This window comes from Zosterops lateralis (assembly GCF_965231275.1).
Source record: "Zosterops lateralis genome assembly, chromosome: 4".
Classification (NCBI taxonomy): domain Eukaryota; kingdom Metazoa; phylum Chordata; class Aves; order Passeriformes; family Zosteropidae; genus Zosterops; species Zosterops lateralis.
In genome coordinates this window covers 54,413,523-54,428,948 of record NC_139765.1, presented here as the reverse complement: position 1 = coordinate 54,428,948, position 15,426 = coordinate 54,413,523, and the positions used below count along the sequence as shown (strand labels likewise).

At 46.2% G+C, this 15,426-nt stretch overlaps 1 protein-coding gene across 2 annotated transcripts in view; it reads left to right on the top strand.

Moving 5' to 3' along the window:
• The first annotated feature begins 11,016 nt into the window (after positions 1 to 11,016).
• TRABD (TraB domain containing) overlaps positions 11,017 to 15,426 on the top strand; it is a 33,301-nt gene continuing 28,891 nt past the window's right edge. Inside the window, exon 1 of one of the 2 annotated variants that reach the window (XM_083860059.1) lies at positions 11,017 to 11,082. The gene's annotated coding sequence lies outside the window, so the exon portion shown is untranslated. Of the gene's footprint in view, positions 11,083 to 11,154; positions 11,172 to 15,426 lie in introns of those variants that run through there. The other variant, XM_083860060.1, reaches the window with a different exon arrangement.

Below are 15,426 nucleotides of genomic sequence, written 5' to 3'. Positions count from 1 at the left end.
ATACCTAAATGAGATTTTCATGCCATGATTTACAGAGAGGTACTATGCTGCTAAAGTAGCTATAAAGTAGCATTTATTTACCATGGGGAAAACTAGAAGTCCTGGGATGGCTGCATAGTGTTCTGCTGGTGTTATACTAGTGTACCTTTGATGTTGTAACTATTTATGATTAGTAGTTTATTGTCTGCCAATATGCTTAAGAGTTCCTCCCATGGACAAGATGCCTACTGGGTGGGATCCCTGTAAAAACAAAAGAAAAGTGTCTCCTATGGTAAAGTCTGATACTGCAATGCTTCATCACATTGAGTGATTTCTTACACCATAAATTTAAGTCCATTGAGTTCAATAGAACTGTTAATAGGAAAAGCAGACTTTCAGTGTAAGATGAGTTATCTAATTCCAATTGAAATTATTTTTATGTAAAACTGAAAGTTATCTTTAATTTAAATTGATGTAGATGAAACAAAAGTCATAGTTTTACAGACTCTTAGGGCTGTGCAGCATGGATATGGTGCAAGCCCAGGTCAAATGGGAAAAGATGAACTTGGAGAAAGGGAATTTCCTCTTAATCTTTCCATTCATTCTGGGAAGGAAATGTGTCAACATTTCATAACAGAACTCACTTCCAATTCCAGGACCCTTCAGGGAAAATGAATGGATTATGAAACACTACATATTATTTGCTCTATTATAACAAACCTTTGGTCCAAGAGGAAATATTGGATAAACTGCTTGTGCTCTATCAGCAGACTGAGGGATGCAGCCTGGGCAGAGCAGAGAGGCACCCAGGTGGGGTTCCCACCAGCTTGCATAGCTGAGCAGATGTCTCCACCTGCAGCAACTATGATCCTAAGGAAGAACTCAACCTACTGATCCTTGGAATGTACTAATGTACTTCACCAACAGCACTAGCACGAGCACTATATGTTTTCACAGCAAGTTTATTTTAGGAACTCAAGTGTATAATCTCTGCTATACATCAGTTACTTTGCTATAAATAGCAATGATCAGAGATGCTTTGAATTAATGATTTACTTCTAATGTGTTTTTTAACCTTAAAATAAAACACAAAGTTTAATTTTAGCTGTACCTTCACCATAACTAGAGGAAAATATGATCCATGCCTTGAGCAAGTCTCTCAAGGAAAAAATCAATGCACTTTCCATTTACCCCACAGAAAATTATTATATGCTGGACATCAGATATATTTCAACACTAGAATATCCAAATACCATGCAGGCTAGGTTGGTGGTAACATCTTAAAATACCATGTCAAAGGAAGTTTAAAAAAAAAAAAAAAAAAAGTAGATCTTTAAATTTTTCTTTTCAGGGAGCAATGGGAGAATAAGATAAGATTAAACATTGCCAAATTTTACACTTGATTAGGAAATATTTGAACATTAAGTCTCTGTTACCACTTGTTGTATAAGGAGCTGAGGATATTAAGCATTTCACATATCTGTGTCATGTGCATATTGACAGCAGTTCAGTGTACTTGGCCAGTCATCATTCATATAACATTTACTACACTTATCAATACAGATTTCCATATATGAAATTTCCAAGATCTGTAGTAACAAAAATCTCTTCCACTTTTCCCTTGGTTGGTATAATTTTGTATCACCTTTGCTGGGTTTGAAAGTTAATGACCTTATTTATTTATAACTCCTTTTCTTTTCCTGTCTTATCTTAAACAAATGCCATGATACTAATAGTGGAGTAACCAATGCAAAACAGGGTAAATTAGGGAGTCACATTGCATAGCACAATTACTTCTCTCTTTAATTTTATCACAACAGTGGAGGCTTCCAGTTCACAAATGCTGGTGTAAGGGAGAAGACTGTTCTTCTCTGGATGCATAAAAAGACCTCAATACACCATATAGTTTTATTTTGTTATGAAATCAATGGACAGTAGACTTTTAAATTATAATGTAAGTGTAAGTTTCTGGAATGAACATCTGTCATTGCTGATTATATAAAAAAGATAATGCACACTACGTGTTGTATAGAGGTGATCTGCATGTTGCCTGTAATGTTTTTTTTTATCAAAAAAGTACCTATCAGTAGTCCCTTGCTTCCTACTGGTGCTTGGCACAAATTTAGTGGGGAAAAGGAATATTTAGTTACAAGCAGGGTTAATGCTTTCTGTGTCTCTGAGTGAGGAATTGGGAAATCTCATGGATAATTGCATGGCTGAAGCATTTAGCAGAAAAAAAAGGTCCAGTGCAAAGGTAGGTATTCCACATGTACCAGCTGATTCCTGCCTGAACACGTATCTTCTTTGTCTCTGCTGTGCATCTGTGTTTTGGCAGATCTTGCCATCACAGGAGAGGTCAAGGTGACCACACACAGTGTGTGTGGGCTGGTGAAAGAGCACCACTATTATCCTGGGGTCACTCAAACCTTTATCCTTGCTGAGGTGAAAGGTTATGGCTTTTCTGTAACGCAACAACAGTACAACATCAGAGGTTTTTCCAAGCCTTGGGGCCTGGATCCATGTTCTTTTACAGCTTCCTTGAATTGCTCACATTAAGTGTGCTGTCCCCAAGCAAATATTGCTCTTGCCTGCTGTAAAGGTCAGGAAAGGCTTATTCAAAGGAAACAGCATGCAAACAACACACCACACTGGCATCATTGCTTTAATCATTTGTAGGCTGCCTGTCCTCTCTGATATTCAGATATGAAGAATCTTGTTTAGCTCTTTATAATGATAAAATCTTAAGTATTGCCACTACAGTTTTTGTATTAAAAATGCCTGTTACATTATTCATTCTATAGCTTGCCTGTAGACTGTGGTGGTGCTTAAATTCAATTCCAATTGGGTTTTCACTGCTCCGGTTTGGTTTTATAATTTGTGTTTTATAATTTTGTATTTATTACTATTGTTTAAGATGGCCTCTCCTTCCCTCTCCTTCTCTCCTTCCCTCAGACTTTCCTTCCCCCCCCCCCAAACCTTCCCGCCAAAATCTTGGTTGTCCTGGTAACCCCATCCCATAATAGTTGTTTACCACTTTTCGGTTACCTGTCAATCTTTAAGTTATATAACTTCCCCACCCCCTCATCATGTATTCCTCCTCCTCAAGTTACTTGTTATTGGTTCAAAAGTTGTGCATTGCCTCATTATACGATGGCAAAAGGTTGTAATTGGTCCCACGCGATCCCACCCCTGAACCCACTCAATAAAAAGCCGTGCCATTTCGAGGCCAGCGTCTCTCTCCGGAGCGCTGCCTTGGGGCTACGCATCCCTTGGTTGCACACCCTGAGAGTCCCGCCTTTCTATTCTGCGCACTATCCGCACCGTGGCCGAGTTTGCCCACGCCTCTGGCAAAGTGAGCCCCTGGATGTAGTGGCGGCAGGGCTGGCCGGAACTGCACCCATTGGAAAGCCGATCCACTGCAGTAGACAATAAAGCAATAATCAGCATGGTAGAAACATGAGAATTACAAGAAGTTTTCTTAGAGTTTCATATTGGAAAGACAGTAAGAATTGATGAAAATTTTCTTCTTTTATTTTTTGTGACACATTTTTCATGTACTTTTAAAGTTACTGGTCTCCATGGGATCATGAGAGAAAAGTCCTGCTTAACTAACTTAATTTCCATTTATCTCAAGGTCACCCATCTAGGTGACCAAGGGAAGGCAGTAGATGTGGGATTTTTTTTTTTTATTTTGGCAAAGCTTTCAATACAGTCTCTCACAGTATTCTTCTTGACAAAATGCCCAGCACACACAGCTGAATGTGTCTATAATACATAAACAGTATGATTTTATACTGTTGTAGTTTGGGTTTCTTTTCCCAAGAAAAGCAGACAATTTAGGCAGTAACCTGTCTGCGAACTATTCAGGTTTTCAGATGGAGACGCAGCCCTTAAGCAAGTGGCTTGGGAAGTTACTGCTGGTAGTTCCTATATTCTCACTGGAGATGGAGAGACAGATTACAAGAGTGCTTCTAGGCCACTGTCATGCCAGGTAGGATGGATTTGGGAACCCTCACAAGTTCATTAGGGGCACTAAACTCTGATTGAAGGGTGATAACTCTTTAAACTGCTCTACAAGGACCACAAGCCTCAGGGCAGGTGACTGGAAGCTGTTCGTTGTGACCATGTGGTAATTTTATTTTTTCTTTTTTTTTCCTAATAGAGTCCTTTTCAAACTTGTCTGCATTTAACCAGTAAGTTCTCCACCTTCTCAGAAATCTTGAGGATTTCTCCTTCCTTCTCTTCACTCTTATCCTTAGGTGTATGCCCCAGGACTTTTTTCAGAAAATTTGAACACATTCAATTTCTTGGAAATTCCACCTCTTTGTTTCAAGGCCCATTACAGGACACAGGCATGGAAACTGACATTTTGACCCAAATCCATGGGAGGCAATTGAATATTCTGATATACCACAGGTATAACTTTGGATTTTAGGTTTTGATTCTGCATTGTGCAACTACTCTCTACTACTGAAACATGTACACAAACACAATGTAACATTAAGGTGTCCTAATGATTTTATTAGCAACTTAATTTTTTTTTCAAGAGAAAGGCATTATGAAGGGACTTTTCATGTGTTAAACACTTTTCCATCTAATCTATGAAGGCAAAAGCAGCTGGGATTTGTGAATCAGAGTATTTCTAGATATTACTAAGAAAGGGATTGTAATCATGTGACATGCTTGATTTTTTTTTTTTTAATTGAATTACATAATTGAACAAATGCAATACTAATGGTATTGAGGCTCTCCAGCTTTAGCCCACTCACAGCAAGCTCCTGGAACCAGATCCTGTAGTCACTGCCATGAGAGAGACTTTTGCCAGGGACTTCAATTGTGCAAGCTTTGTCCTCAAGTGAATTCATGTACACATAAGGAATCTTACAGCTCATGCAAACAGGGGAGCTGATGGGTGGGCAAGTCGATTACAGCACTTTCACTGATTCCACATATGGACATAGTATATGGGAAAATGTTTGCACCACCTGCTCAAATTAACTTACTGTTCTTTGCTTTGAATGATCCCCCAGGCAATCAGTGGAAAGCAGGAAGCACCCAGCTCTTTCAATCCCCCGTTCAATTTGTTGTAGGAAAAGCTCTTGATGTTTATGTACACCCCAAGGCTTGTGAGAACAGAGGAATTTAACAGAAAAAATCCCATTGGCAAACCAGGGGTTTCAGTACAACTTTAAACCAAGAATCTGGACCCCTCATTCTATTTCTTGAGTTCACATCTTACATTGACATCAGCAGTGATTTTCAGTGCTTCATTAACTGGTCTTTATCTTCAACTCATTTGTTTATTTATTTGCAGGGATTACAACCAAAGCCTCTCATAATGCCATACAGCTTTCAAATCTGAGGCAGACAAGTGTGCATTATGGATTGCAAACTGGCATTAGCCCAGATTTTCTGCTCTGCAGCTCTAATCCAGTCTGTTATTAGTTGAAGACAGCACTGTGCAATTTAATTTTCATGTGTAGGAACAAGACCATATATAATAGCTCTGTTGTCTCTCCTTGTCTTCCAAAGCTTATGGGGGTTAGGCTTTGTTGTGAGACTTGCATTTTCCTCTGGTGAGCAGAAAGATTAATTTGTACAATCCTAGGCTTCCTCACGTCTCTCTTTTGCCTTCTTTTCCAGCTTTTCCTGTAGAGAAGCACAGGCTCTGATTTGCCTCCTGGGTGAGGAAAGCCCAGGGCAGGTGTCACATCCACCTTGCTGTCACAGCAGTGCCACGTTGCTCACTGCACATGCCTCCCACACAAATGATCTCACAGACAGCCCCGTGCTGATGCAGCTTCTGTACCCAAGCTGTGTTACCCACAAGAACTAGGAATGCCTCTACAATCCACTGTGCTCTGCATGTCTGCTACAAATTTAATGGAAAGGGGGAGAGCAGAGGGTGGGGATGATGCAGAGGAAGAACAAAGGAACTGTAGCCTTTCCACCCCCTCTGCCATCAGCACCATCCTCCTCCACATGCGCGCTGTGGACTGCACACCTGCCTGTGCCATGCCACCGTCACCAGCATAGCAGCTAGGGCAGGACTATTAAAGCCTTGCTCACAGTCATCAGCTGCCCTTCACAGCAACCACTCATGATGAACTGTGCCCACATCTCACGCAAGTTTAAGGGAAAACTGTAAAGTCCAGAGACAGCTGAACTAGTCCCCTGTGTGGTTTCGTTCTTCTGATTTACCAAATCATCTTTGTAGGAGCTCGTTCCAGCCGCATACAGCAGCTCCGTCGTAGAAGCGATGTAGAAGGAACAGCTCCTAGACCCTCCCAGCCTCAGGAGCACAACACCGATGCACTGATGGCCCTCCTGACACGGCAGGCTCCACCTCTGTGCTGCCCCAGTGACAGAGCAGCCGTATCCCCCCTGGGCACAGCAGAATCGCTCTCCAACATCCCTTTAGCATGTTTAGATGACGCTGTTTCGGAGCAACGTGAATATAGGCCATACTCCAGATCCGAGGGAGTGAAGCACGCTGGAGGCGGCCCTCGGGGGCTTTTCTGAGCGATAACAAACATGCAGCGAGTGAGATCGAAATGACAGAAACCTGCGTCTCCTCCAGGGAGGACGGTCAAAGAAAATTCAGTGGAGCTGCTAGTCATTACGTCTTTCTTCTTCAGCCCCGCAGTCTGAGATGGATGCTGTCTCCCAAAATCATGCCAGAAAAGCAGGCGGCGGAGGCCGCGGGGTGACCCCGTCCCCAGGGGCGCTGACGGAGCGCGGCCGGCAGGGGGCGCGCCAGCCCCGCGGCACCGCCGCTCCCGCTCCCGGCCGCGGGCGCGCTCCCTCGGGCCGGCACAGCCCCGCCGGGCCCCCGCCCTTCCCTTCCCTTCCCTTCCCTTCCCTTCCCTTCCCTTCCCTTCCCTTCCCTTCCCTTCCCTTCCCTTCCCTTCCCTTCCCTTCCCTTCCCTTCCCTTCCCTTCCCTTCCCTTCCCTTCCCTTCCCTTCCCTTCCCTTCCCTTCCCTTCCCTTCCCTTCCCTTCCCTTCCCTTCCCTTCCCTTCCCTTCCCTTCCCTTCCCTTCCCTTCCCTTCCCTTCCCTTCCCTTCCCTTCCCTTCCCTTCCCTTCCCTTCCCTTCCCTTCCCTTCCCTTCCCTTCCCTTCCCTTCCCTTCCCTTCCCTTCCCGCCCTCTGCTCCCGCCCTCCGCTCCTCGCTGCTGCCCCAGCCCGCCCGTGAAACCCTCCCGCCCGGATCCCGACGAGCCATGGTCACACCAGCCCCGCCTTGCTGCCGGGCTGGAAACGCCAGAGGTGGTGGGGAAGGATTCTGCTGATCTAAAGAGTGCCCAGCAGTGATGGGTCCAGGGGAGTTTTCCAGGCAGTGTGCAGTACCCACCTCAGCCAAGTATCCATGAGGCTGGGACTCACGGAGAGAATCTTAAGGCTCACTAATCTAGAGAAGGCAAGAGAAGAGGTGACAATGTTTAAACACGTGAAGGCTGCTAAAAAGAGAAAGTCCTCCAGTCCCACAGAGCACGAGCTACTGGGCTTGGATACAAGCAAACACGGTTTAGGTCAGATGCTTGAATAACATTTCTAGTGCTCAAGGGCAGTGTTTTGGTTGGTTTTGGTTGGTTGGTTGGTTGGTTGGTTGGTTGGTTGGGGTTTTGGTGGGTTTTTTTTTTTTTGGTTTTTTGTTTTGTTTTTTTTTTTTTTTTTTTTTTTTTGGTGGTGGTGGTAGTGGTGATTTGTTCTTTATTACAAGCTCTTTAGAATCTGTTGTGACATGGACAGACAAGGCCATCCAGGAAACAGCCTGGTACCCTCCCTGGCAATCTGTTCAGGTGCTGATTGAAATGTTGCACTGGGTCTCTATTTGCTGCAAACCAGAGATCCCTGAAGACAATCGAGCCCTTCTGGCTGATGTCATTATTGCTCCTATCAGTTCTTAAGAAATCCTATGTAAAAATAACTTGTTAAGAAAGAGAAACAAGAGAGCAGAATGGATGGAAGATGAAGGCAGGAGGGAGGGAATAAAAGAAGGAAAGAGAGGAAGGGAGGGCAGGCAAAAGTGCACTTAGCTTCCCCTTTTCGTTCCTAGCCCTGGAAATCCCAAAAATTCTTTGAAATTTCTATGGCTAAGAATAGGAGGCTGTTCATGAGGAGCCCTTCTGGCTCATTACACAACAAACTTCAGATATACTGTGCTGTGGCTGGTAACCATTTTGTGAGGATGTTTCAGTATAAAAAAGAAGTGCATTTTAAGTAGAGTTGAAACACTAAAGAAATCTGACAATCATCTACTATGTCCTCTCTTCAATACTGGCATTTGCCATTGATCTCAAAACAATCCCACATTAATAGCAACATTTAAAGAAAATATTCAATGTTAAGAACAGGATTTACACATCACATTAGGCTTCTCAGAAGACACCAGTGACCCACCTTGTAATTGCTAATTAATGGAGTGTTGAATTACGTCAACTCTCTCATTCATTACTCACAACGGAGCAGAATAAAATTTACAGTCACACAGGATCTTGCAGAGACACCACAGTTGTCAGAGGGATCCCTGGCACAAGGGCATCTCTGCTGGCCAAGGATGTCTTGCTTTTGATAAACTTCCTCCCATTTCAGCCCTCCCTCTCCACTTACAGAAGTGTTGTGCACCACAGACCAAGCTGAAACAGCACAGGCAGAATCTCCAGCCACAGTTTTTCATGTCAATAGAGACCTGCATCTTACTTTGGTCCTTGTAAAGGCATGTTCAGCTACCACAGCTCTTGCTGAGCCAGCAAAGGAAACACTGCCTGAAGTAAGTATACAACCAACACTGTTGACATAATCAGGGTGCAGCATCACAAGCTAAAATAAAATCAGGCCAGCAAGGTTCACAGTATTCCCAAAAGCACAAGGCTTGTCAATCAGATCAGATTAGGTGAGGTCTTTCCTGCAGGCTAAGGCAGTGCTCTCATACTCTGACCAAAAAACCATTGAACTTTTGCAGCTGAAACAGTGGGAAGCTTGGGAACAGACCTGTAGCCTCTCAAGGGGCTCACAGATTTTGAACAAAACACCATCGGTGCTGTAGTAGGAGGAGCTGCACTCAAAAAATACTGAACTGTCACTCAGTATCAGCTTGAACCAAACACATGACACTGCAAATAGCTGGGGCTTGAGTAAAAGCCTGGCGCACACTGATAGTTGAGCAAATCTGAGGATAAAACCTGTGATCAGCTGAGTAAGGGACATTACTGCAACTTGATACTGAGGCTGCTGAGCATAAGGGCCTCTCACGTGCTGCTCAGCCAACGTGCACATGGTTCCCCTGTACAGAACAGCCCTACAGTGGATCTGGTGCCACGGAAAGCTTGCGGCTGGGCAAGGCTGATGCCTGGAAGAGATGGGATTAGAAGCAGAATCAGAAGCAAGCAGCTGTGGTCAGGGGGAGCAGCTGCATCTAGAAATTATACTACTCAAAGTGCCAATGCCTTTGGATGCCAATAAAGCCATTGGGCACACTCCCCAAAAGCATCAACCAGCTCATTCTGATGTAGTAGAGTGCCCCATCTTTCTTGGTGACCTTCACTCACCAGTTGTGGGGGAAAAAAACCCAAATGTATTTGGAATCAGTGTACAGCACTAGATTAAAATGCCCAAAGTGAAATTTTCTTCCTTTTATGTCAGTCATTGGATGGTTCTTCCTCAGAACTGAAGGTCTGCGTAGGTTGCACCTTATTTCATTTGGTGTTTTGATCATTCACACATGAAATGCCTGCTCTGTGCTTTTATAGCAGGCTGAAACAGGAAGTAAAACTCCCAACTGTATCAACATGTCTGGACTTGATTTCCACATACCACGTACTTGCAAAGCTCAGCCTGATCCTAAAGTAACCCAGGATGTGAAGTAAGAAAAAATCAAAAAACATATCTTCAAATCTATTCAAATGAAACTGTATTTAGACAAAAAAGTGCTCAGACTAAATGGGTGTTTAAGCCATACTGTCATTGAACTGTGACTTATCAGAAACAGAACAGAGAAGCAGGAAAAGGATAGACAATTCCAGGACACAACCAGTCGTTATAATCAACTCTTGACACATCTTTCTGATAGCAAATGTTTTCTTGACCAGAAAAATATTTTTATGTATCAGCCTAGTAATTTGGAGTATCATCAATTGCCCCTTAAACAAGTGATGTAACACAGATTTTTCATGTTGTGTGTGTGAAACATTTAACTCTTGCGGCAGGAGAGGCCCACTGACAGAGAGAGAGAGTGAGGGGCCAGAACAGCAGGGCTGCACACCGAGGAACTCATGGGTAACCTCAGAGCTGACAGCGTTTGGAGTCTGGTATCCCTGCGATTGCATCTTCATGAGACTCACGGTGTGTTTGCACACGGACACCCCGAGCAGTCCCACTCCTGAGGGTTCTCTCCTATCCTCACACCTGGACACATTTCCAAACTCTTCCAGGGACGGCCACGGGTGTCCCGCCCCGCAGCCCCGGCAGGCACGGACCCCTGGGCAGCCAGGCTGGCTCCCAGTCCGGGGCTGAAGGTCGGTGCCAAGCCGGACCTCCCGCACCACGCCGGGCTCGGCTGAGAGCGGCGGCTGCGGCCGCAGCGTTGCCTCACCAGGACAGGGTGAAGCGGCCTCACAGGCGTGCTCAATTCCCTGCCAGCAGGCCCCCGCCCCCCACGGAAGCCGGAGGCGCTGGGAAGCCCGGCGATGGCAGCGCGGTGATGGCAGCCCAGCACGCTCCGCTCCGGGGCTCCCGCAGAAATCCCGGTGGCCCCAGCGGCCCTTCCGCGGCACAGGCCCGAGCGGCCGCCGGACTCAGCGGACACGGCGCCGCGCGGCCCCGGGCGGGAGCGGAGCGGAGGAGCCGCGCGGGGAGAGCGAGGGAGGAGGAGAAGGAGGAGGAGAGGCCGGCGCGCCCCGCGGGCTGGGAGCTGTAGTCCTGTGCCGCGCGCTGCCGAGCGGCCGGGAGCGGAGGAGGACTACAGCGCCCAGGGTGCCCCGCGCGGGCCCCGCCTCGCGCCGACTCGTGCAGCACGTTGTCCGGCTAACGCGCTCCGCGCCCGCTCCGCCCGCAGCGCCCCGGCCAGCGGCGGCTCCGCCGCTCCCAGCGCCCGGCACGGCAGGTCAGCGGGGACGGGGGGCGGCCGCGCTGCCGCGAATCGCCAGGCTGGGGGCGGCGGGGCCGTGCCGGGGCCGACCCCGGTCGCGGCGGGTTCGTGCAAGGGGGAGCGGATGGGGGGTACCGCGGTTCTCCCGGTGCCTCCAGGAGGGGCGGGGGCCACGAGCGGCGCGGCCGCGTCCCCTCGCTGCTCGCCCCTGTCCCCTTGCTGCTCGCCCTTGGCACGCACCCGGCCCTGCCCCTGCGGGTGCCGGCTCGGCGGTGCCGCCGGGCAGCGCCGGCTGGGGCAGGAGGCGGCCAGGGCGCGGCGGCCCTGCTCGCTGCCGCTGCTGGAGGCGCCCCCCGGGCCTGGCACTGGAAGAGCTGCAGCTGGGGCTGGTCCGGCTGCCCCGCCGGTGACCCCGCAGGCGGCGGGGCCGAGGGGCCTCTCGGGCGGGGGCGGCCTCTCGGCGGGCGGGCGAGTTCCGCTGGGAGCGGGCGGGCTGAGGCGTTCGGCCCCGCTGCGGGGCAGGAGAGGCCGGGAGGCCGCTGCCGCCGCTCCCGGGGCGTCCCTCGAGCAGGCCCGCGCTGCCCTGCCCTGCCCTGCCCTGCCGGCCCTGCCCTGCCCTGTCCTGCCGGCCGGGGAACTGCAGCTGGGCAGGAAACCTGTGGGGAAATGCGGCTCTTGGGGCCGTTTGTAAGGGCCCGGGGCCGCGTGTCCTCAGCCCCTTCGTTACAGCTGTTACCTGGCTGGGGTTCACGGACGTGGCATAACGCACCTGATCGAGGTGTTCACTGATAAGAGCCTTTGGTTCTGGCAGGGAGCTGCAGAAAACCGAGACTCACAGCTTTTCTTCCTTTTTTTTTTTTTTTCCTCTCTCTCTCTAAGCATCTAAACAGTTGTGGGTTTTTCTGAATTCACCTCTGAAAATAGTTCAAATTAACCTAGTTTTTGAACATAACTCGTGTCACAGGCATAGCCTGGGTTTTTCTCTTGAGGAAGATATATGTACAGATACAGATATCTATACAAGAAAGGTGTTTATTTTTGCTAGCTTTCAGGAAGAAAGAGTATTTTTCTTTGGTAAAACTTTGCAGAAAACGCATCTGATGGGTTGGAAAAGTGAGAGAACGGGATGGATGGTGTTTTACAAGTTAGATGCTGTTTCACAAATGTGGTGGTGACAGTACTAGTTGAAAGAAATACGCAGGGGGTCTGGAATGACACTTCTCCATTTTGTAAAGTTGTGTATTTGGGCAACTACTGTTCACCTCATTAATGGAAGTATTCCTTCTTGGAAAGCTAACAGAGTAAAGCAAAAAAAACAAAACAAAAACAAAAAAAAAAAAAAAAAAAACCGAACAAACAGACCCCCAAATCAAGCAGATTCCAGGGGTTTCTCTACTGTATTTTAGTAGGGGATAGATCTTACACAGTAGGGGAAAAAACACATGTCCATTTAATTATCCTAAGATAAATGAATTTATTAATTGAAAAATCTGGGTTGTGGCTGTGGCACTGGTTTGTGCTCTGCTGTCCCTGGCAGTCAGTAGACTTTCAAGACTCAGTATCTTGAATTGACTATTGTATCGTAAATTTCAATTTTAAGTTGCTAATTGTGAATTTCAGTCCTCACAGTGTCTGGCCCTCTGGCATCTTAACTGTAGACTTGGGTATTGTGTAGCTTGGTGCTTGAAGAGTTAAATAGATTTTTCAGTGTATTCTTGCTTCCATATGGTAAATATGATGAAACACTGCTGCTGCTGCCACCCCAACTGTGAATGAACCACGTGGTATTGGCGTCTGTTTGTGGGAGAGCCATATGAATGTTTTTTTAAAATAATACTTTTTGGAAAGCATCTTCTTTTCCCTTAGTTGCTATTCAGGAAAAGTGCAGAAAGAGATTTGGGGCAGTCTTTGAAAACGTAGAAAAGAGAGCAGGCAAGAGATAAGTGTGCTCCAGATTTAATGGGAGTGGTGTGTAACTGTGTCTGTCTGGAGTGATATCACAGCGTGTGCTTTGCCAGCCGGTGCCAGTGGGAAAGAAAGATTCTGTAGCTCTCCTTGTCCTGTCAGGAGACGGGACTCTGGCTGTCTTTCATAGGTGATTTAGTACAAAATCTGACCAGTAAATACTCTTGGTGGTGGTTATTACTAGGTTAGAAATGTATTTGCAAATACCTATGTGAATTGAATGTAAGATCAGACCTTCAGTTATTGAATGTTTTTTTAAAGGACCATTCAAACTTCAGGTGGTTTGAACATGTTAGTTAATACTGCGGTTCTGTATTTGAACTTTTGCTGTGAGTATTTTTCTCCCTTTCTAAAAAAGGACTCAGGGGAACATAATTTTAATATCAACCACAATTTATAGATTTGTATGAAAACATGCATGCACTCAGTGACAAGTTCTCTTCCTGCACACTTTTTTTTCTAACAATAATAATTTTAAAAAAATAGAGGAGCTGTTTTCTACTCCTGCCTCCTTCCTTCCCCTGTCTTTAGTTGATCTGCTTTGTAGTTTCACTTGAAATCACTGAGAGGTGCAGGAACCTGGCATGTCCACGTGCAAGAATTTAAATGTCCTGATGACCCTGCACATCAAGCACTACACTGGGGCTCCAGGAGTGTGTCTTCCAGTGGGTAAGCCCTTCAGGCTGTCTGCTGCTTGAGAGGTCTGTCTCAGGAAGGGTGGGCACGCTTTTGAGAGACAGCAAGAGCCTGCACCACTGCTGAACAACAGCCTACACCATGGCTGCTGGTGAAATTGAAGAAAGTGTCCAGACACCTGTGTGCTGAATCTGGAGATCCTGGTCTTGCCTTGCTGGGATGCGCAGCCTTCATGTTGCAGGACTGGCAGTTGTCCTTCAGAAGGACAGCAAGACAGCCAGTTACAGTGTAGCCTGTAAAGGCCTCTGTGTGAGGGGCTGGGATCAGGAGTTGCTGAGGGGTTTTCTCATTTCTTGGAAGGGCAGCAGATAGTCATGGAAGTAGAGGTGAATTTTTTTGTATATATATAACGAATTTGTTAGGTACAGAGTCCTTTACAGGTTAAACGAGTGGTGTAACAGCTGGATGGACTTGGAAGTAGAACAGTTTCCTGTGAGTGTGTTGATAGTACTGAGTTGTTCGTGTTATCATGGGGCTTCCCTGACTGCAGGCTGGAATTTGCTACCCTGGAGTTTTGTCTTTGAGGAGTTTTTTCTTCAGTTCCCTGCCACAGTAGAGCTGTGTTTCTTTACTTGTTGCCAGAAGATGGGCTCATGTCATGTAACTGTTTTCAGCTTTGTGTTCACCTGAGGATTTTGAAAGAGTAGATCAGCTTGTTCACAGATAGTGTTTGGAGAGTAGGATGAAAGGGACAGACAGAAGGTTACTTATTACTACTGATAAGTAATGTGCTGTGCAGTTGGGCAGACTTATTTTGTCCTCTGAAATCCCAATTTTATCATCATAAGGATTGTGTTTCAAAGTGTTTATAGTAAAAGTGAATGTGTCTGCTGGTACTTTTGAAATGCAGCTTCTGCATGTTTCAGCAGCCAGCCATAGACACCACAGAACTTCTTCACCCATTTCCTTTGCTCGCTGCTTCTGTAGGTAATGAACAGAGTGGAAAACCTGCTTCTTGTAGAACTCCATATGCATGCAGCAGCTGTGCTGTTTTCCTTCTGTTCTGCTTGGGAGTGTTTTGCAGAGGGTTTTCCAAAATCAGAAGTATCACTTGGTTCATAGCTTTACATGGCCTGGAGGGAGGATATCTTACCCCAAGCTGCTGGATACAGGAAAGTCTAATAAAATCATTTTGGTTCTAGATCTTTGCTGAATTCACATAATTCACATTGAAATACAATAAATAGGCAAGTGACTTGGATAGGTCTGTAGGTTCTAAAAAACTGTCAGTTTCTGAGTGTCTGTCCTGACTTGAGCCACATCACTGTGGTCTTTCTGTCCCATGTTTCTAAATGTAGCAGACATTTACAACCTCTTTACAACCTCTGCAACCTCTTAAAGGAGTTAAGAATTTGGGGTAATGTTTGTTCATAAATTTGCAGTGCAGTGTGTTGGTGTCCTGATTCACCTCATACTTACTCATTTCATCAATTAGCCCCAGTCAGTTGTAATAGCAATAACTTGTAAAACCACAGAGCACATGAGAATGCTTTCTTGTCTTTCACCGATAAACATGCTTTCAGTGTCCCAGGCCACATATTCTTGTGTTTCAACACCTAATTTCAAGCAAAATGAATGTAGTTGTCTTTGAACTTTTATGTTTTAACTTGCAAAGCATGCAAGTGGATGTTGACTCTAGTGTGCAGGTACCTGAGTTTAGGCTGCATATGTCTGCATATGCATTCATTCTGCAGGAAC